The 23,754-nt window shown below is 44.2% G+C and overlaps 1 pseudogene; it reads left to right on the plus strand.

Moving 5' to 3' along the window:
- The first annotated feature begins 975 nt into the window (after window positions 1-975).
- LOC149334140 (uncharacterized) lies at window positions 976-22,906 on the plus strand (annotated as a pseudogene).
- Window positions 22,907-23,754: the final 848 nt, after the last annotated feature.

The raw sequence follows: 23,754 nt of genomic DNA on the forward strand, positions 1-23,754 counted from the left end.
ATGTTAGTGCACGTTTAAGAACACCTTGTAATCGAAATTTCCGGACCCTTTCATAGCGGCGTCACTCATAGCCTGAGTCGCTTCGGGACGTTAAATCCCCATAAACCTAAACCTCATTGGTGCATTGAAGTTCTTACCCCAAGCGTAAAGTAGAAAAAGATCGTGGCCGATTAAAACTCCTCGCTTAGCTGCATGAAGAGAGGTTTTTCCCATGCTCTTCCTGGAGGCAAGTAGCTTTCTGCTAAATTTTTCATGCAACCTTCACCATTTTATTTTACGACTCTAATGAATAATTATGTAATTATGATGTACACCGCGCCGTACCGGTTCTTTCTGTCGCAGGCGATACATTTATAGTTATGCATGGGCATCAGTGTGAGTGCTGTACTAAGCGGGAGTCGATAACTCTTGCCTTTAGATCGCAATTACAAAAGCGCCTTGCATTCAGTCAATAAGAATTCTGTCTAAAGTGTTGCTATGTTCGTGCCCTTGAGCTTGCTACAATGGAGTCCTAGCTGACAAGCAGAAACTGCTACTTCATGACAGATATTGCTTAAACAGTCGTGTAAGTGGCGTTGAAACACATCTTGAGAATCAACAGCAGCCAGAAAAAAAGACTCTGCTCTGGATTATGTGTCAAAGAGATAAAATCATGGCAGTCGCCTTGAGAAACCGCACACTTCTAGCGATATTCTTTCCCGGCGCTCCAAGCGTAAGAATCTAACACCACAGCTCCGATTCCCAGAGTTGCAGATAACATAAAAGGCCACAAGTCACAGATCGCACTGAAATTGCTATCTGAGATGTAACGCTATGACTTCCTGTTTAGCTCTTTAATCATTCCCTTCTATTTTAGCTGTGTTCATGGGCGCCCATGGAATAAAACGTCAGTAACGTCAGTAGTGAACACGTTTCCTATTATTCTTTCACGTCACTGAGGCTACACCATAAAATAATGGTTCCGGGAGCATCGAGATGGTCTTGCTGAAGATTGCTGGCTGCCTGTTGCTACTCCGACTGGCAGCGGCTACATCTGCAGTGAGTCGCCGTCGGGAACCGGTGGACAGCTTTAGGGTGAGCTCCCCGTATTATCGGATGCTGTAACGAGTGCGCAAGAATTAATGCCAGCGCGCATTTCAACTCCGTTTGCAACTATTTCTAACCACTTCCCTAACACAGTCAGATACTGGGTGTTTCACCTTTTCAAAAGTAGGCTGTTTGAGAAGAAGAGCGGTTTTTTCGGTGTACCGTTGTCAGCGGTGTAGTACATGAGAATACAGCTAAGACATGCTAACCAGCATGATGGTTATCTAATATCAAATAGTTAACTTTCTGACTATTACTGTTAGGCTGGTTCATGATTGAGAGACGTGTAGCCCAAAGTAGGCAATGTTCATATCAGTTTTTAGAATTTTGACACCGCGGTTACCCTCAGCGCTCTGGCCCAATAAATTTTGCTTATATCGCGCAAAAATACACGTGAATCGGGAGGGTTGCAGGCAAAGCAACCTCTCCAGGGCACGTAACTCGTCGAAATAGCCTTAATTTGTTGGCACACTGCGCGTAGGGCAACCGCATATTCGAAATTATAAAAACTGATACGAATATTAATTACAGTGGGCACACGCCCGTCATTAATTAAGGAGCGCAATGGTAATAACCCAAAGTTGAGTATTTTATATTAGCACTTTAATATTAGCACATTTTAGCTCTATTCGGTCGTACTACACCACTGACAATGTTATGAAGAAAAAGCGCCCTTCTAACTCCGAAAGCCTACTTTTGGAAATTGTGCAAAGTCTTTGATGAAACGCCCTGTATGTATCCTCCACGGAAGTCTTATTCGGAGGAAAAGTAGCAAATGGACACAAGATGGAATATGGAAGGCTTAGAAAACTCGTTTCTTGCTGTGGATTGCACCGATGCTTTAATCTTCTGATCGCAAGCTTAAAGTAGAAAGGTCTTGGCTGGATGAGTAACTCCGCGCCCAAGCACGAGGAGTGAATTTTGCGTATGCTTCAAGGGGGAGACATGTCCCTTTCTTTGGCTATGCAGTAGAAGCAGTGAGTACAAGGCAACAGCCTCCACTAATGTGAGTTTTTCACGCATTTTCTCGACGACAACATAGTTGGAGAACGAACGCTTGCGTGCATGGTTTGCATAGCTAAGGCGCCGATATTTGTCGTCCAGCTCAATGGAGAGATTAAGATGTCACAAAAGTCAGGCATTACTGCTTATTACGTGTTTAGTGATGTGGTGCTTTGTTATTTATTTGTTGCTCTTTCAGGTCTCCTATGCGGGACTTTACATAAGGGGTGGGCGTAACAAGGGCGGAAAGAAATATTATGAATGACTTACAACGATGGACAATGGTGATTCCATTCGCGAGTAGTCCAAGAAGAACGATGCTTGAAATGTGGTACGAGCACGCACTGGGTAGTGGGTGGTCATGTCGAGAAATGCGAAGCAAGTGGGTGTTGAATTGATTGGCTGCTGGAATATTTGAAAAAAAAAAGCTTCTGAAATGAACACGGAGAAGCGGCTCTTCGATGGGAGACGAGTGTAGATAAATGTAATAAAGGTTGTAGACCAAACATTCTATTATAAGAGTAGTGAGATGAAGTGAATCTGGTGGAAAGATTGTGTCAATCTGTAACATTAGCCAAGCAAGTCGGATGTGGATCCCGAACAGGTTATTTCAGTGTTTATAGGACGAATGTTTTTTAGGCCGTTGACTTAATGACTGGGTGCTAAAGAGAGGTTGCGCCGTAGGTAGCAGAAGAGAGTGTTGGCAGAGTTTTGTGGGTGACATGGTTAACCCCAGTTGGATTTTGGGAAATATGAACGCTTATGCACTGGTAAGAATGGGCGGAGGAAATCGCAGATATTTATAGTGTGTGTGAGGTCCAGAGACACAAGTAGATATGAATGTGAGAAACAAATATTGATGTCAGTCAAATAATGTAAATATGCAAGGTGTTATACCAAAGTTGCACTTGGAAAGCATGTTTCGGAGGTTGGTAGCAGCTGGTGATTAGGTTATGAGGCGATATATGACACATCGTATAATAGGGGGACGATAGGTGGTACGCGGAATGCCCTGCTAATTTTTTCATGTTTGTATATGACCTACAACAATATCAAAGATGCATTCCAAAATGTGTGATGCAAGTTATTTTGTGAAGGAGACTGCGCTGATTGCGGATGATATATACTGCTCCCCTGCAATACCCCGTACTTAGCCTTGATTGACTTTACTACCGCTAGGTATGAAGGAAGTCAATAGTCATTGCAAACCAAGGAAAAAGTAACGGAGTGTTTCTTTTTTTTTTTCTACCTATGTTTTCATCACAAATCACTTTTGACATATAGCGCGGGAAAAATAACGACAGTAGGTGATCTTAAGTGGTGTGGAAGGGGATTTCTAAATCCAATGGTCCTTAGATAGGGTACGTACAGAAATTATGCTTGAAGCTATGGCTAAATGCACTTTACTCCAAATAATTATTAACTAACGAGAATAAATTGGCCATGTCACCGAGCAATAAATTCCTTGCAGCTAGTTGAAGCTAGTGGTGCGGAGAAGTTGTACGTCACGTTAGTAACGAAAGAGGAAGTAAAGAAATTTATGGCGGTGAAAAATCGCAAACTAGAGGAAACAAAAATGGAGAAGACATCGCACGCGTTGACTCGCTACTGTCAGTTTTAATGAAAAGGCGTTGGTATATATACAGGGAAAACCCTGGAAACTGCGCACATCACAACCACGTGGCGAAAGCGGTGGCACAAAAATTCACTAGTCAGGAGCAGAGGGTGGCTGGTTAACTAAATAAATGTATTTAATATTTATTTATTTATTACTACATCAAAGGCCCCATTGAAGGGCCAGTGAAGCATGGCTGGCCCTGCCGAAGAATTTATTTACTTAGCCGGCTACGACTGCTCTGGACTACTAACTGCTTCTCCGCCTTTTCTGCCACCGGGTTTAACCTTTTTACCACGCAATTATTCTGTGCGCAGTTTACGGGCGTTACCCTGTATAAATGTTATCTTTTCTATTTGTGTTTCGTTCAGTTAGCGCTGTTCTTCACCATCCTAAATTTCCAGCAACTCGCCCAAGCTTCTGCACTACTTAAGTAAACAAGTACTTGCCTGTGATTCAAAGCAAGAAACTGGCTGGTTAGGATCAAGTAACTGCGGACTGGCTGAAGGACGGTGGGAACATTGTGCTAGAAGATTTCTTCACCCTTGTGTGAGCAGTAGTGCTTCTCGACAACGAGAGTACCGTAATCTTTCAAGAATACTCACTTTGTCATAATTTATACAAAAGAGGACTTCGAACCCGTTAAATATTACTAACGGATTAGCTTAATATTCTTTGTTTACACTGTATTTACTACTGTTTACACTGTTTACACTGTATTTACTAATAAAATTCTGCCAATCTTAGATTACATGCAACTGAAGAAACAGCCTCGTTATCGCAAATGCTACTCGGCCATAGATAGCTATCACAACATCAATCATGTGATACAGAAATCCGCAGCCAGCAACCAACAACTACAAATAGCCTTCATAGATTACGAGAAAGCATGTGACCAGTCGAAGCCTCAATAGCCCTGCAATCGTTGCGGTAAAAAGGTATAAAAAGGCATTTGTAAAGCTTTTGAAAAATATACCATCGTTGCTGCCCAGCCACCATAGTCCTCATTAAGCAAATTGTAATATTCTAACCCGGAAGGTTATCAGTCAGGAAAAGACGCTCTCTCCTATACTGTTCATTGCTTCTTACAGGAGGTATTCACGGAACTGGGATAGGAAGACTCGGGAACAAAAAATAATGAAGAATATTGAGCCATCTCCGATTTGCTAACGACACTGCCTTCCTGAGAAGCTCAGGAGCCGAATAATAAAGCATGATCGCGGACTTGGATAGGAAAACCACAACAATGGGCGTAAATAATTGTGAAGAATTGAAAATTAATTTTCAACTATCTCGGAAGGAAGCAGCTTTTGCGATAGGCAACGAATAATTGTAAGTTGTAAGCGAGTACTTCTGCTCGTACTTCCGGCAGGTATTGAGCGCAGGTCCGGACCACGGGAATGAGGTCCCAAGGAGAATAACAATGGGATGGAGTGGATTTGCAGGCACCGTCCTGGGATGAATAGCAGTGTAACAAAAACCCTCATTCCCACATCAAAATTCTTAATCTCGGCTGGGTTAAAAAAAAAAACAATTCCTAGGAATGCAATTGTATTGCCTATGATGGGCCTACCGAGGAAATTTTCGGCGGTATATTTACATTTATTACTACAATTTCTCGTTAACTTGACGCTGACATCCCCAGTCGTGTAGTGCTCCACACACACGCACAAATACACATGTGTTAACATAAATACATACACTCTTTCCTATGCAGTTGACTCCTCGGAGCAGAACAAAAATTTTAGTTTGTTCCTTTTCTGTTACTGAAGTCGAGGGTCACAGGGAGACTTGCAACTCACGAAGTAATTTTATGCTTGAAATACTCAGCGGTTCGCCTTGCTCGTAAATAATCTTTTCTTCTTGTTTTAGGCTTTGTAAACAGGACAGCCGGACAAGATTAACAAAATGGAAGGCAGGAAATTTGTTGGCGACAAGCATTTATCTTCCTCTCTTTCTTAACTCCAGAAATGACCTTGGTTAACCTCTGAATATTTGTAGCTTTTCCACAGCCATTCGGACATCAGAGTGTTGAATGCCTGACAAAACGAAGCAGGTGTTCAGGCAATTTGCTGCAGAGTGTGCTGAAATGGGTTAAACCTGGAAGTTTTCCCGATGGCGTACCATCTGATAGCCTAGACATTCGCTGTTGCCCCGAATATAGGTTGCTTGGCGCTTATGTAGATAAAATTTCGTTCTTTCTAGGAGGAATGTGACTTTCGATATCCTAGCCGGAAATCTTACTCACCAGACCACTTATTACGTGGACGGCGGTAAGTTAAACCTCTATCGCAACTTTTCGAAGCAGTTAGTGGCTGCTATATATTTTGTCAACGCAATAACGATTGTATATTGGTACTAAAGTATTGAAGTAGGTGGCAGCGGGACAAAATGCGACACAAATTCGCCTATCATTACCTTTTTTTTTATTCTTAGTATATGTAAAAACAAATGTAACTTCATTAATTGGCACCCCTTCCCTGAGATTCCGCACAATGTGCAGTGGACGGCGAGATGAACGAACTATAGAAAATTGTAATTTCACAAGTTCATAACATCCGATATTGCGCCAACTCTGGGGCTAAATGTGACACTGCACGAGAAATATGAGGCACTATTCCAACATATTGATATTACGCAGTATTGCAGTGTATACAAGTCATGTTGGCTCGTAGCCTTGAACACGACCTTTCTGTGCTTGTCGGCATGAGAAACACAGGGTCCAGACAGAACCCGAGGCTGTTTTGCTCTGCCAGGCTTCAGGCGCAGCCTTGCTGTGCGATTGTTTTCAATTTTCTTCCTTCTTCCCAACGTCTTTCTCTTCTAGTCACGGTTGTTCCTCTTTCGATACTCGGTTGTCACATGACATCTGTGACGTTACAAACATCTCGACAAATTGGAGAATTTTGTCTCGGATATCAGCAGGGTTTTGGTGTGATGACGACTCTAATGCTGTGGCACTGAAAGTGGGGCAGTGAAGTTTTCAAGAATATTTGGGGAGATACCGCAATGTCCTTCCCTGATATTCTTTACAGTTCTATGGCGGGTGCCTTCAGACACACAAACGCTCAATGACAGCGGCGCTGCTTGATGCTCTCCGGTACTTTCTTCGCGACTTTGTCTCATCACTCGGAAATCAATGCTTCCCTTTTGTGCGTTCAAGCCTCCTTAGGAAGCAATAAAACAAGTACAAAATTTGAAGGAAGCAATGAGATCGATATCGCTAATTTAGGCCCTAGATAACATACCTGTGTCACATTTTGTGCCATGTATAGCTTTGCTACTGAAATAATATGTCGTAAGAGCATGGCGTTTGCTAATTCCTGAACTTTGATTAAGACATGAATAATAAACACATTGCATAAATAAGTGTTTACAGAAAGCCAGGAAATTTAGCAGGTTCAGCTTGATGGTTTTGAAATATGTGACGTAAAGAATTTCGCACTTTTCCTTTCTGACAGTTTTTTTGTTCACCAAGGTTCACATTGCAGTTTTTTGCTCTGCTGTCCCAAATTTTCATTGCAATGGACACAGTGCAGGTCATGCCAGCTGAACATCAAGACAGCATGTCGCGTAATCGAAAGATAGTTGGCGCTATAAGATATTGTCGCTTTTTGGTATGCGTCGTGTTTTGCCTGACTCTTATCAACTGAGCTTGCAATTTACAATAATCACCATGCAGGTGTTACTTCAATATTTATGCCTCTGACTTGTGTGTCAATTCGTATTCTAATTTTTTTCAACACCTCAGAGAATAAGTTTTGCTCCCGACTACTCATTGACCTACCTTCAACACTTGTTGGTTTCTTTCCCAGCTAAATTTTGCCTGCGCACAATGTTCATGCAAAACTCTTTCTTAAGCACTTTGATTACTGTTCATATCCCGCGCACGTCGCATTTGTTTTATTCTGTGCGTGGCATATGCCGTTCTTTTGTCTCGCTATAAGAGAGGGAAAGAGTGCAAACAAATTTAATTAGAGGAAAAGGAGAAGAGGTCGGCAGGTGGTAGCATGGCCGTGGTCTGCTACTCCACACTGGGGAAAGGGAAGGGCGCTAAAGGGAAAGTGCTTATGAAGGTTGCCTACTGCGTCAATGTATCTTCAAAGTAAGTGATGGGCTGCCAACCTGAGTATTCTTGTTTTCTCGGCATCGTTTATTCTGACCTGTATGTAACTGACTTGCCTTTCCAGATTACACTCGCCTTTATACCGCCTACCACCACTACACAGACTACCAGAACTGCATGGTGATGACGGTCAGATATCGCGATCACGATCGTAAGTTCACCTAAGATTCTCTTGTACCTTTCAAATGAATTTGACCCTAATTTTTTTCTCAGAGATTGCAGCAAACAGGCACCTAGTATGGTTCTTTTAAGTGTTGTTAGAAAATTACTGAGTATGCGCTAGATAGCTCCAAGGGATGAGGTTGTTTGAAGCAGTACAAACGGAATAATTTTGTACTCAGCAACAAAGGCATTTCAAAATGCTCTATGATATAAAGTGTCGAAAAAAAAAGAGTAAACTGATTCTGGCGTTATTTAGCAAAGTCACTGATTGTTAATAATTGCATGCGTTTCATTACAATTTTTGTTTTAGTTTCTTGTTCAGTTTTGTCTACGCAGCAAAGTCCTTTCCATTGATCAAAGTTTTATCGAATACGGTTGTACGTTATATACCTGTGTGCATACGGCGCGAGTCTAGAAGCAGTCCTACGATTAGAATTTTTATTTTAGACGTTTAATTGTTACATGTGCTGTGAGGCGTTGATCGTTTGTGCTTGAACTATGTACAAGTTGCTCGCTGGAACTCAGGCTACGCTGCATAAAGCTGGACATATATTGAGAGACCCGGGTGCTTTTACCCAGAGATTTTTTTGCTGCTAGGCATTTTCTCTTTCCTCGAATATGGCATTCAATCATGATGGCCAGACACACACGGTGGTGGCTCAGTGGCTGCGTCTAACGGAAACATGCCTCGTGGGATCGAATGCCCGCTGCAGCGGCGAAATTTCGTTGCAGGAAGAGTGCATAAGGCGTGCTGTGCATTGCCAGTGTGTCCGAACGAACCCGGTGTGGCCATACTTATCAAGCATCCCTCCGCTTCGGCGTGCCTGAGGGCTCACGGTGCGCGTGTGACACGTAAAATAAATTATGGCTGCTGACGATCTAAATTTCATGAGTGCTGTATTTCACGAATGCGGGTAAACACTGTGCTTGAGAATATTTAGAAAGACCAAATTTCGCGGAGACATGGCAAGAATGTACCACACTGCCATGATACATAGTGCCCCACTCTCGCAAAGCCCACCATATGATGAACTGAGCAGCAGAGAAATAAAAAATGGCTGGGGTGCAACGTGGCTGGAATGTAGTTATACGAGCGAAAGCTTTGTTAAGCATAGTCTCCACTGTCTGAAATAAGATGTCAAGGTCAAGGTCAGGTATTCAGTAGTCATAGCCATATGATCACGTGGTCATACAACCATAGCGTGGGCCATATACCACCACGCATTTAAGTTCGGTTTGACCTTCTGAGGCCTTGAAGGTCACTGTCTCATTCACATCGAAATCGGAAGTTGTACTCCGAGGATTAGAGTTCTCGCTCTAATACGAGCGCAGTGAACAACCTTGTTCCTCAGAAAGGACACTTTTCGGAGTAACTTCACCATTTTACATCTGCCATAGCCGACCCAAACGTCGGTTCTTTTGCTAAACATCTGGCTGACTCAATGAATGAAGAACCCTGCTCGCGGAAGTCATGAAAGCCTATGACGTCTGTTGCGGCCGTACCCGGGGTTTCGATATTTCACGGAGTGGAGAGGGGGCCGACATAACGAAGAAAACGAACAGGCAGAAAGCCGGGCGGCGGGTTAGGATGGCGCCTTTCAGCACCAGCCATGAGAAATGTAGAAGCATGCGATACAAGTAATGAAGTGATCTCTTCACGAACAGGATCCAATTGTGCCGCGTTTTGATGGAGACGCGTAGTCAGTGCACGTTCAAGATCCCCAAGTGGCCGAAATTATTTCGGAGCCCCCGACTATGCCACGTCTTTTTCACTTTCTTCTTTTATTCCTCCCTCTTCCCTTCCCTTCAAGTGACTCTAGTCGAAAAGGTTCAGGAGCAGTCCAATACGGCACCTCTTTCTTTTTTCACTCTCATCATCGTCTCGTCCCTTGCGGTGTGGTGGTGGCAAAAAATTATTGGGCTTTGAATATATGCAGAGAGGATTTTTGGTTAGACATTAAGGGCCTGACCCTTAAAATTAAAGGGGGTCCCTAGTCCGGGACCTCTGTGGCTTCCGCGGCGGCTGGGGCTCGAGCCACCAGGGCTGGAGGTCGGACCACCGAGCAGAGCGGCCTCCCAGTCCTCTAAGGTAGCATGGGGAAGGGGTGGGAAGGAAGAATTTGAGGGGCAAGCAAAACCATGTGTTAGGTGTCTGCAGAAACCTTCTTACAGTGTGGCCCCTCCCCTTAGAACTCCGGATTGAAATGCTTTAGTACTTCCGTGCACAGTAACGTGTCTTTCTGAATGTGAGACAATTAATTCGCTGTTTCCTATCCTCAAAAACCAATTTCCAAGAAGTTGCCTCCACATTTTTTTACATATACTGACAGGTAGAAACTACGCGCTGATCTCATAGGCGTATTTTATGAAATTAAGCTTGTGTTCGAAATTGTGCTGTGTCCAAGAATTGGGTGCAATTCAAGAAACACGCTAAAATTAGGTCTATGTCCGCGTTGTTTCCCTCCCTTCTGTTCGCATTTTTAATGCGGAAGCAATTCTAGCCGCACTTCTCGGGTTTCAGCGGTGGCTGTCTGTGTGAAGCCTCTGAGTAGCAAGTGTAACTTGCTCACTGGGTCAGTCGCGCTGTGAGAAGGCGGTGACATCGACTTACAAACTGAGGGAGTTATGCTGCTTTCTTGATTTTGAGGAAAGGAAAGACACATAACCGGCTCCCTGAGTCAGTGGACACCTCAATCGCGCTTCGAGGTACGTGGCCGTGTGTTCACCTGCAAAAAACCGTGCTTTCGCACAATTTTAGGTGCTTAGCAATGCTAAATCGCCAGCCCTATTGTAGTGACACCGCTAGACTGCGTAGCATTGTTGACGCGATATGGCTACCACGTTTTGCGACTTGTGTCCCTGATTTTGTTAAACTTCGTCATCAGAACTGCAATCCGCTAATTGAAGACGTGATATTCTTAGCGCGTAAAGCACTAAGCCCTCCTTGCTTCGCAGGACCCGGACACCCAACTTCGTTGTGTGAACCGGGGTGCCAATGTAATGCCCCGCGTGGCCTGAACACATGCTCGCCATGTGACTGCACACCGGTGGCCCTGAGCCCTTAAAGTGTCTAAACTTGTTTGCACAATAAAGTTTTCCATTCATCCATCCGATGGGTACCGACCCCGAGCAAAATCGACCGTTGTCGATTCACCTAGCGCTAGCGCTCCGTCCCGCGGCATTGCCTGCTCATGATATTCTTCTTCGTAGCAAAAATCCCTGCTTTTTTCTCACAGAAAAGTGTCTCACAGAAAAGTTCTTTTAGTGCTTGTACTCGGATACGAAGTAGTTCTGAAACCAAAGGAAGGCCATGAAATGCCATGGAGATTATTGGAACTTCTCACTGTTAGCCAAAATGTGCGATATGTTTCGACTTTTTTCTCCTTCTTTTCAAACTGCCTCCTGTGGGTCCAAAGATCTGTGGCTCAAGCAGTTCCAGAAAACTGCCTGGAAAACTACCAAGAAGTGTGCGATGTTACAGTTCCGACGTTGGACAATGACCTCTGCAGCAGCGACGATCAAGCGAATAAACCTGAGTAGCGACTCTCACGCGTAGACATTACTTAGGCTTGAGACTTATAGACGCTATATGAATTTCTTCCCACCCACATTTTCCTCAGGCAACTCTCTTCGTGACAAAGTATTACAAATACTGTTTCTATGGACAATTTAATCGCGTTGAGCTTATCGGCTAGGCCATGTAGCCAAAAATTTAAAGCTGTTTTAAATCTGAAAAGCTGCCCGGTACTCCGGCTCGGCGCTCGTCTACCGAGCCGGAGTAGCCGGGTTCGAACCCGACCGCGGCGGCCGCGTTTCGATGGAGGCGAAACGCAAGAGGCGACCGTGTGCTGTGCGATGTCAGTGAACATTAAAGATCCCCGGGTGGTTGAAATTATTCAGGAGACCTCCACTACGGCACCTCTTCCTCTCTTTCTTCTTTCACTCCCACCTTCCTCCCTTCCCTTACGGCGCGGTCCAGGTGTTCTCCGAGATATGTGAGACAGATACTGCGCCATTTTCTTTCCTCGAAAACCAATCTACCAAGTTACCTGTAAAAGTTTCTCGTCGCGAACAACGTGGCTGGTTTCCGGAGTGGCAATCAAATGAGCGATACGTGGCTTGCTCTGAGCCCGCCTGGCGACTTTCCTGTTTTTGAATCGTAAAAAAAAATTGGAGGGGAGAATTAAGCTTCGCCTTAAGGGTATCATGCTATAGCGTATTGCGTCGATTACTCATTATCCTCTCCCTTTCCCTTTCATTTTCGCCAGCTGCAGCTCGGGTGCTTAAGATATTAGATTGCAATTGCCGCGGCCGGCAACACTCTTTCGCTTCCACTTTTTTATTTTTATACTTAAAAATAAACCACTACCACCACCACCTAATTCTTGAGCTCGGCCCGCCTACTGTGCGATGTCAGTGCACGTTAAAGAACCCCGGGTGGTGGAAATTTCCGGAGCCCTTCGCTACGGCGTCACTCATAGTATGAGTGACTTTGGGACGTAGAGCCCCATAAACGAAACCAAACCTTTACATGCAGGATTGCACATTCTCTGCATTCATAGATCCGTGGTAGTCCTCACACCCCTCCTGGCGCAGTGGTGCAGCAGTTAAGTGATGCGCCACTGCACTGCGGTGGAAGGTGCTGACACCAGTGCACCTTGTGCTACCTACCGGGTTGCTCTCTCTGAGAGATCAATAATTAATTTAACTGCCACCTTACCTTCCACGATGGACAGTTTGCTCGCAATCTGGTGGGCAGGTTGAGATCACGCCTCAAGATCACTTCACCTGGGAGGTCCGCCCGCCTCCTTGGTTGCGTCTTTGGGGATTTTTCGTCGATTTTTCGATCACGATCAACGACGCCGTCGCCGGATTTTCTTCGACACAAGCTCCTTTGCGCCGCCGCGTTAATATTCCAGCATGTGTACTAGGCACTTTGTTCATCCAAGGTTCTCACACGAAAGCACGCGTGACGGTACAGCCCGACGAGGCTTCGTAACCGCCGCCGCAACCTAATGGCGGGAGACTTCTTATCGCACTGAATACTCTACCGCACTTTTTGGAACCTACAAACGCAGATCTTCAACAAAAATCTTAGACTGTTTCTTGCCAAGAAGAAAACTAAATCTTTAAAATGTATTCAAACTGAAACTAAAGAATTCGACGTTTTCAGAAACACTCCACGGAAATTCGTAGCGCAGCTGTAATACGTGGAAAGTTATTTACTTAATTGTAATGAATTACAGCACTTAACAGAAAAAAAAATTATGACTTCATCTACCAAGTAACCAACAATATAGTGGAATTTCGTGATTGTATAGACCGCGCCGGTATATTTTTAGACATATAGGCTGAGTATATGTGGTGCAGCGCTACACCGCGTGCTTCACCTAAGATGCCGTGCAATTTGTTAAACTAAGCCGTTTGAATTTCAAGGGCGCTTTTTTCGCTTTAACATTGTCAGCGGTGTCGCGCATCAGAATGGAGCTAAAACCTGCTAACTGGCGAATTGATATTGAGTAGCTCACTTTTTACTATCACTGTCATTCTCCTTGCTTACTCAGTGGAGTGCAGCCTATCTTAAGTAATATTCATATTAGTTTTTTTATAATTCCGAAAGTACAGTTACCCTAGCCGCTGTGGCCCAAAAAGTTTGGTTATTTCGACAAGCTACGTGCATTGGAGGGTTTGCTTTGCCTGCAAACTTGTGGAAAGCATGTGTATTTTGGCGCGATGTCGCACCACAAATTTTAAGGCGAAAGCCTTTAATGCCTCATCATTGTCGACAGAAGGTTGTCAGCAGAAGCTTGTCAGCAGAGGTGTCACGTTTTTGGCGGGTGTCCACCGAGATATGTGGGACAGTTACTGCGTAATTTCCTTTCCTCGAATACAGTTTCCATTTTCTTCATTACGGCCCCTCTTTCTCTTTCTCTTCTTTCACTCCCACTTCCTCCCTCCCTGTACGGTGCGGTTCAGGTGTCCGCCGTGATGACAGAATTACTGCGCCGTTTCCTTTCCTTGAAAAGCGTTGCGTTCAAAGAGCATGGCATCGCGCCTAACGGGTAGTGGCGTTCCGTGGACTTCCTGGCAGCGCTACAACACGCTGTCGCGTTCCACTCAAAGGCGAAGCTTAAGCGTAATTAATTAGTAGTTAATTGGCATTTACTGACTAATCAGTAATTAGCCATTAGCAATTTTTCATTACTCAGTAATTAGTACTTCATTATGTATGACGTCATGCAGAGGTGACGCCCCCAGTGCCCCAGAGGCAGTCAAAGTGGTGCGGAAAACGCTTTTGCCTCTACGCACTTTGGCCAGTCGAAGTGCGCCCTGAATTTTTTTCGTTCTAGCTGCCAGAATCATTGGTTTTTGGTCTTTCTGAAACTCGGCGTCTTTAAACAGCGTCTTTAATCAGCGGTTTTTGAAACTGGCGTCTTTAAACAGTGTTCACTGGATTGAGATGCACGATGTAGTGCTTGTCTTATAAAACAGCCCGCAGTTTTCGGTATCAACGATGCGCGCCCCACACGGAATAGCGGGCGGACAGCGGCTGACAGAGGATAGCGGGTGGCCGAAGCGGCCGCACGCGACCACTGCAGCCGTGCCTTCGCTTTAGCCACTTTCAGTCTAGATAAGTATCTTTTGTTAGAACGGACACATAATGGAAGGGATAACAGGGGCTCGTTATGACATACTTGACAGAAGCCAGCAGCCACCGAAGCAGAGCAGCAGAGGAGGATGTTTTTTTGAATGACGTGTAGTTTTCATCAAAGGCAGATTAATAGGGTAATTATTTAAAGACAAGTGATTGGGAGACATAAGAAATAAAACCACCTGCCGCCGGTGGGATCCGAATCAACGGTCTCCAAATTTCGCGTCCGGCGCTCTACCAACCAACCTACCGTGACGGTCGTCCGATCTTTGTCTTGAATAACAGCGCGAACTTGGACGAGGACTGAAGGAAGACACATAGGCGGGCGCTGACGTGCAGCTGAAATTTTTTTCTTGGACGGTGAAAATAAAAGGGTGGTCGTCAAAAAATAAAGAAAAACAACGAACTCAATCATGCACACTCAATCATCACATTGAAGGAGCCAAACGCTATATTACTTGCGTGTCGTTACAAAGTACAATTCTTTAGATGAAAGTGCAGAAAAGGGGCTGATTACACACGATTCTGCTGACCAGGTGATTTGTTCGGCTTCAATGAATTCACGCATTCGAGGATTTTGTGTTTACTTATCACCTTGGTTTTCTTGATGTCGGGCTGGCAATTTCCGCTCACAATCTCTGTATGAATGCCTAGATGCCCTTTCACGGTGTTATGCAGGTTGTTGTGTTCTTTGAGGCATTCGTTTAGACATCTGCCCGTCTGGCCAACATATTTCCTGCCGCAGGAAAGTGGAATGATATAGATGACACCTTCTTGGCAAGCCACGAATCGGTTCTCGTGATTAGTGGTACAGAACTCTTTCGTGCCTTGCCAGGAAGGTGTCATCTATATCATTCCACTTTCCTGCGGCAAGAAATATGTTGGCCAGACGGGCAGATGTCTAAACGAACGCCTCAAAGAACACAACAACCTGCATAACACCGTGAAAGGGCATCCAGGCATTCATACAGAGATTGTGAGCGGAAATTGCCAGCCCGACATCAAGAAAATCAAGGTGATAAGTAAACACAAAAATCAGCGAACGCGTGAATTCATTGAAGCCGAACAAATCCTCTGGTCAGCAGAATCGCGTGTAAGCAGCCCCTTTTCTGCACTTTCATCTAAAGAATTGTACTTTTTAACGACATGCAAGTGATATAGCGTTTGGCTCCTTGAATATCAGATTGAGTGTGTATGAATGATGAGTGTGTATGAATGATGAGTGTGTATGAATGATGAGTGTGTATGATTGAGTGTGTTGTTTTCCTTTATTGTTTGGTGGCCACCCATTTATTTTCACTTACCAATTGATTGAATAAAACATCTTTATTTGTTCAGTATTCTCAGAACATGTGGGTGGGTAAGAAATAAAAACTTCAGTTGCAAGTCAGCGCCCGTCTGTGTGTCTTCCTTCAGTCCTCGTCCAAGTCCTCGTCGCAAAGAAAGCGTGTACCTTTCAATGGATCACTCCCCAATGAGATAACAGCATGAATAACTTTCATAGGTTGTAGCTGAATGACGCACGGTGCTTTTAATTTGCTTTAGGCATGATCGGTACTGAAATGGAACTGTTTCGCCTCGTGAGAACAAGTAGATTTTTTAAACCTGTAATCTATTAGAACATTTTAAGAAAGAGCAGGAAGATTTTTTTTTTCACGCTCTGCTCACCGTTAGTTGGCTTCACATCAGGATATATTTTGCGTGTTCATTCTCGAATACACGTAAATTCGTTTTTTTTTTCCGATATGAAAGCTCCATATACGAGATCTCTGTGCCATCTGTGTCGCCGCGGCGTCTGTGTCCACACTGTTTTCCCCGCATTTAACGCGAGAATTCCTACGGGGTACAATAGCATTAAAGCGAATATCAAGCCGAAGCAAGTAACCGGGACTTCAGTCTTCCCTGAGCGGCAACGCAGTAGTCGTCAAACTTATTTAACTGTCAGCTTTACACCCGCGAGTAGCGTTCAGCGTCACACTTTTCGACTCTATAACAGCGAAGTCGCTACTGGACCTGGACTGCAGTGGTTAATGTGCTTATTACCGCACTGCGTTAGTGCCTCTTTTTTAAGGAACAAGACTTTGAAAAAGGAAAACTGAACAATATTGCAGTACGGCGTGAAGGAATGAGATATAAAGCTCATTTTTCGCCGTGGAGGAAAAGCTCCTGTTAAGTATAGCGGCTAAGAAAAAGAGTTATCGCAAGTTCGTGCCCCAGGACACTCTGCTGGGACGCGTAGTTGATAATGCATGAAGTCCTTATTCATCACCGGTAATCTCTTTACAGCTCAGCAAGGTGCTCCAAGAAAGCACTTTGAGAATGAAGGACCACGGGAGGAAAGCGGCTCTTGCCGCGATAAGTTTCAAGAAGATAACGCAAAGATACCGCTCCCGTCTTGAAAAGTAGCGGTCTTGGCGAAGCGCGCCTTTTTCACGCTGCATACATAAGAAGCCGACACTACAGCTCCTATTGACTCTGCAAGTCTGGAGATAGGAAACGAGGTCAGGAGAATCACTGAATATGCACTTGTATGGCATAAACGGCACAACTATAGTTGTGGAGTTGAGTGCACTTTGTTACTCTCTCTCTCTCTCTCTCTCTGCGGTATTTCCTTTTGCCCCAATCAGTACTTGTCAGAGCGGGCATAAAAACACAGGAACTGCGTCTGTGCACTGCCCTGAACCAACTGAATGCGAAGTATTCTGGTAACATGCATAGGCATATGATGAAGGTTGGCGTAGGCCTGCTCCTACTCGGGTTGGCAGCGGCCACTCCCGTAGCCAATCATCGCCGGGAGTCATTGGACAGCTTTAGGGTGAGCTCTCCCAGCTATTTTTTATTATGACGCTTGTGCAAAAATCATTATCAGTGCTTCACTTCTCTTCCCAATTAATGTGTAAATAATACCTCAAAGACTCTCAATGAAGTATAGAAACCTGCTTTTGGTGGCATATTTTATTCTCTTCAGTGATGCGGAAGACACTACCACGCATGAATCACCATGTGGTATTTGCCTAGGAGCGCTATATAATTTATAATCGCATTTTTCTCTCATGCTGCTTCGGGTTGAACAGCAGAACTATGGTTGTGACGTCAAAGTGTGCTTATATACCACGCGAGGCATAAAAGAACTGCGATGCAATCGCTGTTTCACCGTTTCAATTCACTACAGTGCTGAAGCCAGCCTTCAAATGCCGGAATGACAACGAATGTAGAAGTACCGATTTTATTGCAGTTTTTTCATGCATAACGTGACGGATAACCACACCTTTACGTCATACTCATCGTTCGGCTGTTCAAACCGAAACCAAGACAACAGGAGAAATAAATTGGATTATAAATTATTTAGCATTTGTAGGAGATTACTGAATGGTTATCCATGCCTAAGAATGCCTTAGGTATCACTTCAAAGAAGAAAACACGCACGCAAAACTTAGGTGTCTGTACTCGTACTCGTTTAACATAAGCTTGAGCAAGAAACAAAGCCACGGAAGGCGCGTTATGCCAGTTTCGAACTACTGATTTTGTGTCATGGACAGTGATTGTGTTTCAACTTCTTTCCACAAGCGAAAGGACCTTGAAGCCTACTCTTATTTTAACACTTAGCACAGGTGCACATCAGCGATTTTCAGCTCAAATACTCGCAGACAGCCTTCGGTGATCATGGAGTAGTGGCAATGAGGGCGCTAAAAAAATCTTTAAATATCATCAATATTCTCAGTCGCATATTTAAACATAAGCTGTCGAGTCTCGCATTGCGACGTGGAATCTAAATAATTTACTGGAAGCGGTAGCCCGCTCATATGCCGTGCAATCCTTTATATTTATTTTGCGTCGCAGATGCTGGCTGAATTTCCTCGGGTCGTCGGTATCTACAAGTCAACAAACAACTCAGACTTCAAGTGCCTAGTCGGAATCAGAACGAGCTTCGACATGGAAGCGAAGACTGCCAGCTATATATGGCCTATGAAAGAGTAGGGTACCCTGAAGCGTATTTCAAGTCTGGATGGATGCTCTGTTCTCATTTATAAGCCAAAATAGCTGATGTCTACTGAGATCTAACCTTTAAGCACGTTTTCTTGTTCGCTATGTTACCTCGTAAGGTTCGAAATGGCGATAAGGCGCATATAACTGTAAAGAAAGAGGTATTATATTAAAGGCTCTCGCTCTCAAGCGAAACGTGCCCATCACCTCTCTCGCGTGGCTACTACAAATATATTATCTTATACGTTGATCCCCGACGACGGATAACTGGAGAGTACATCGTCACCAATGAACAGTGTTCGTAGGAGTAAAAAATAAAGAGGAGCTCCTCACTGGCGCATTTAAGGCCTACGAGAGAGGCCCGGTTATCTTCCTTCAGGCAAAAAGTTTCAGTTCAGTGGCCATATTGCCTCCTTGCCTTCGGCTAGTGAAGTTAAAAGATGCATTGTGCTAGGATGCCATTCACTATCGAAATCGCAGCCACCAAAATTTGCCCATAAATCCGCCTCTTGTTCCTCAGAAACAAGGATTTGCTGTTCGGCTAAGCATGCTGTCTTACTATGAACACACTTCGCGATCGGTTAGTGCAGTGGCTCGTTTCTTGCTTCTTTTGAATGCTTTATTCTCCCTTTCTTTTGCCATATTGCTTTGTTGCGGGGAAAGTTGCTTGTGTACACGGGGCAAGTGTGACGTGTTCTTGGAGTCAATGACTTAATTATTACTCATTCTTCACATGTTCCCATTCCGGGCTCGAACTGCAAACCGTCTAGCTAAACACGCCGAACCAGTTAACGGACGACATCCTTTCAAATGAAGTTGTGTGTTAGTAACGAAAATGTCTCTACTGGTCTTTTTCTTCTTCTTAATTAGGAGAGGCGAAGGCTAACCTCCAGGTGTTTTAAAATCATTCGCATATGGCGCCGCTCAGTGCCTATTGCAACGAACTGGCCTGTGCTGAAGAGTTGGAATGTGGTGTGGCGCGTGAACTGGCGCTTGCCTAATATCCGATACCGGGGATGAAACTCACGATCCGCCTTTACACTTAGTAGGCAGCAGAGCTCGCCGTACAGTGTTAGGGCTGCTGAACGTGCTGATGGCCTGTGATGTGACAGGCTAATTATTAAGGCGAAAGTCTTTAATGCCTCATACTGTCGTTAGCAGACGCGTCGGCAGGAGTGTCGACAGACGCATCGGCAGATTCGTCCGGCTTTCGGCGTCACTGCTTAAAAGGCTCAAGGTTCCAGTATGAATAAAGGCGCATCTAGTGAATGCACGGGCTTCATAAATAAAATAAAAGGAGTAAAGTCAAGGAAAGGAAAATAAAAAATAAAAATAAGAAAATAAACAAAAATAAAAACAAAATGAAAATAAGATGTGAAAATAAAATAAAACACAACAAAATTAAGGAAAGGAGAAAAAAATGAATAAAAACAAAATATGAAAAATAAAAAGTAAATAAAAACAAACAGTGGCTAGGAAACGCTTTCGCCTTGCAGCACTTTAGAGAGCCAAAGTGCCCCCTGAATTTTTTTTACATTGGCGTCGAGCTTAGGGAACCTGCTATTAGCACACAGGAAATTTCACTGTACATTTTTTTTTTCCAGGAGGAATGTTACTTTTGACGTAACACCAGGAAATGTTACGGACCAGACCACGTATTACGTGGATGGCGGTAAGCAAAACTTTGGACAGCGATATTTGGTTAAGGTTAACCGCGCACTTCACCTTTGGCTAACCTAATAAAGGTTAATTTTGTTTTTAGATGAATAAAGTATTCACGATTTGGAAATAAATTTTATAAACTGTATTCAGACTTTACTTTGCACTAAGACACCAATGGGCATGTGAACTGCTGCCACAAGACGGTTTCAGTAAAACGTTTGGGCTACGTAGCAACGACATGAAATGTATATTCGAGTTCGAAATCAATTTCTCCGAGCTTATTTAATATTATCGTATGCTCCGGCAATCGAACTCCTCTTATGGCTTACCACTCGAAAATTACGGGAAATATTATACAAAAGCTAGAAAAAGCAGTTGGTGCTCTGCAGTATAACTACAACACACCTGCAAATTTTCTTTACGAAAGAGTGAATAATGGTGAGACGCCGATACATGCTGCGTATCTGTTTGGTTCCACCTGGGCATATTTACTGGTTTCTAATCGATAGCTACACTTTGCGCAGTTAATTATTTGGAGTAATCTCATCTGCTAAGCCAGACGTTATACGCTGATGGCCTGCCTGCTTCACGAATGTTACAACTTCATATTATAAGATGATAGGCTGCAAACTGGCGTGTTTTTTTGTCACGTGATCTTTTGTGAGTTGTATATAACTGATTTTCCTTTCCAGATAATACTCGCCTCTACACTGGCTACCACCACTACACAGACTATAGAAACTGCATGGTGATGACCATCAGATACCGCAACCATGATCGTAAGATAACCTCCGCCCCACTGGTCTTTTGCAGCATATTTATTTATTTATTTATTACACATACCTCAATGGCCCTCGGGTGAGGGCTTTACATGAGGGGTGGGCTAGCAACCTAGTGTTAACATTTTTTCGATGGCTTTCTTAAAATGGTCCGGGTTTGTATGAAGGATGGTACTTTTCGGAAGACTGTTCCAGTCACGCGCTGTTTGGATGAAGAAGGAATGGAGATGGGTCACGGTGCGAGCAGGAGGTGGGTAAACGGCATTTTGGTGGCTTGTGCGGGCTGAAGAACGATGAGCAGGCTGCACAAAGAAGATGAGGTGCATGGAGAACGACCTGCGCCAAGCGCTTTCCCCGTGCCCACTGAAGATCCTCGGGTACGGGACAGTCTTTATAGGGGTAGTGGCCGGTGACGCCACAAATCCATGGCTTGTAGAAGGGGCGGTTCGATGATGACGCTGAGTATCCGAGCTTGATTGCTGACATCGCTTGGTGTTGTCGATACCGGCGTTAGCGTGGTTGCAGGCGATGATCCATGTGCTGACAGCAACAGAGCCTGTACAAAAAAGATGAGGCGCATGGTGAACGACCTGCGCCAAGCGCTTTCGCCGTGCCCACTCCTTGCCCACTTCGCCGTGCCCACTATATTGTCTTGTTTTCTTTTTCTTGTTCTTTTTCTCCAAGCAGGCGGAAAAAGACGGCGTTATACGTTCGGGAAAAGTGGTTTAGGAATTTTAAGAAAGTAACTGCCTTCATGTCACAATACTTTCGACTTACGACTGCTATAATGTTCATTAATAGGAGCAATACATGCCAATCAGAGAGTCTAATTGTTCACACCAAGTAACTTAATAGTTAACTTGGACGAGACGTAGAAAAAGCCAGTTCCCAATAAAAAAAAATCGTGACACCTGCAGGAATCACATGCCTGGACCTCACCTGATTGAACATGTACAGGAGACAACAGTTTCTGGAAATATTATTTGAAGTCTTGAAGAGAAGTGTGGTGAAATGGCGGCAGGAGTAAACATTTACTCTTTTCCTCTCAATGTTTTCATAAAAATTCATCTTTAAAGTTAAAATTCATGGTCATATCAGGAAATCGTTTACATTCACCAGTGCGATAGGCATTGCGTTTCGCGTTGTGTCGCTGGGAGCTTATAGAGACGAAATAAAAAATGATGCGTCTAATTGGCATCTTTGATGCATGCGGTTGGGTGGGCAGGTAGTTCCTGCTTAAAGTTAAAAGGTGTAGTTTCAGGGATTTCATGTTAGCTGGATGCATATGGGTATTCAGTGAGAAATTAGGACTTCATTTACATTTGGAATTTCTAGGCATGTTGACTCTTTCAGAATGCAGACGGTCATTCATGACGCGCTGATATCAGCTACAGTTCCTCCAACTCGCGCTGCCAGTCATAGACCTAGCGTAGACGAAGCACCTAATTGCCATTATTTGGCTGTCATTTTGTCGTGATATGTGTGTTTGTTACGATTTTTTACTGAAGCAAGAAGGGCTGTGCAATTCATCTCATAAAGAATGCATATTTGGACTTTAACTGCCGTTCGTACCAAGACTGGTTGACTCTGAGACAAAATAGTCACCAGGCTAATGCTAATACCTTGTTCTCCTTGTTCTGAGTGAAAAGCGGCGGAAATCATATGCGTGATGTTTGACCTTGTATTGCTTGTTTTCAGATTGCCTCTTATGGGTGAAACGGTCTGTGGTTAACTCAGTTCCAGAAGACTGTGTCGAGAACTATGAATCCGTGTGCCAAGTTAGGGTTCCGACCTTCGACAACGACCTCTGTAGCAACGATGAACCGGATGAACGTTGACGAGCGGCTGGAAAGCGCAGGGGCCATGCCTTAGTTTAGCTATCTTGATACTTGTAATAAACGTCTTTTCGTGCCGTTTTGTTTTGAGATGGCTCTTTTCCTCGAGATATTAAAACAAATGTTAGTGTGCTTAATATAAATGATTACAGCATTTCGCCCACATGTTTCGATAAATAACAGATAAGCTTAACTGAGTCCAGGATAACAATAAAATCTGAAAAATCACTAGCCAGGATCCCAGCGAACTGCCACAGCATGGTTGATGTACCACGCTCATTGAAAGGGGCATTATTCTATGAATATGTTTCACTCATTATTAAGACTACCTGGAATCCCCTGTCAGACTATCACGTTAACATTTCAACTGCATATTAAATTGTGACTCTTTCGACTCACTTCTCTGGCACAGCATGGGCGATTTCAGCGACAGCAGATGGCAGATGAAATCACGTACGCATTCCTACACATGCGCCCTCTCTGCGTACCGGGGACCCCCTCCTGACGAAGGAAGATGCCTCAGTTTACCGAGGGTGTTTCGCATTGAGACCACGACGTCACCGTTTCCTTCGGGAAGATTACTCATCAGTGCAGCAATTCTGTGTGATGTACATTGTGTACGCTTTTTGGTTGCGCTCGAAAGAGCGCAGCATGTCGCCGAGAGAAGCCTTTTCGCTCTCATATGTTGTCTGCGTAAGCACAGCGCGAAAAAAAGGTAAGCGACTGGAAACACGCAGCGCAGCGGAGCCGAGGAGTGGCGTTTAGATAACGCAACGCTCTTCTGCACGCATTTAGACGGAGCTCAAATCAACCAATTTTTTTATCACGAACCCCTCGCATGGCAAAATGCG

The sequence above is a fragment of the Amblyomma mixtum genome, chromosome 8, assembly GCF_055824585.1.
Source record: "Amblyomma mixtum isolate Tamu chromosome 8, ASM5582458v1, whole genome shotgun sequence".
Lineage (NCBI taxonomy): Eukaryota > Metazoa > Arthropoda > Arachnida > Ixodida > Ixodidae > Amblyomma > Amblyomma mixtum.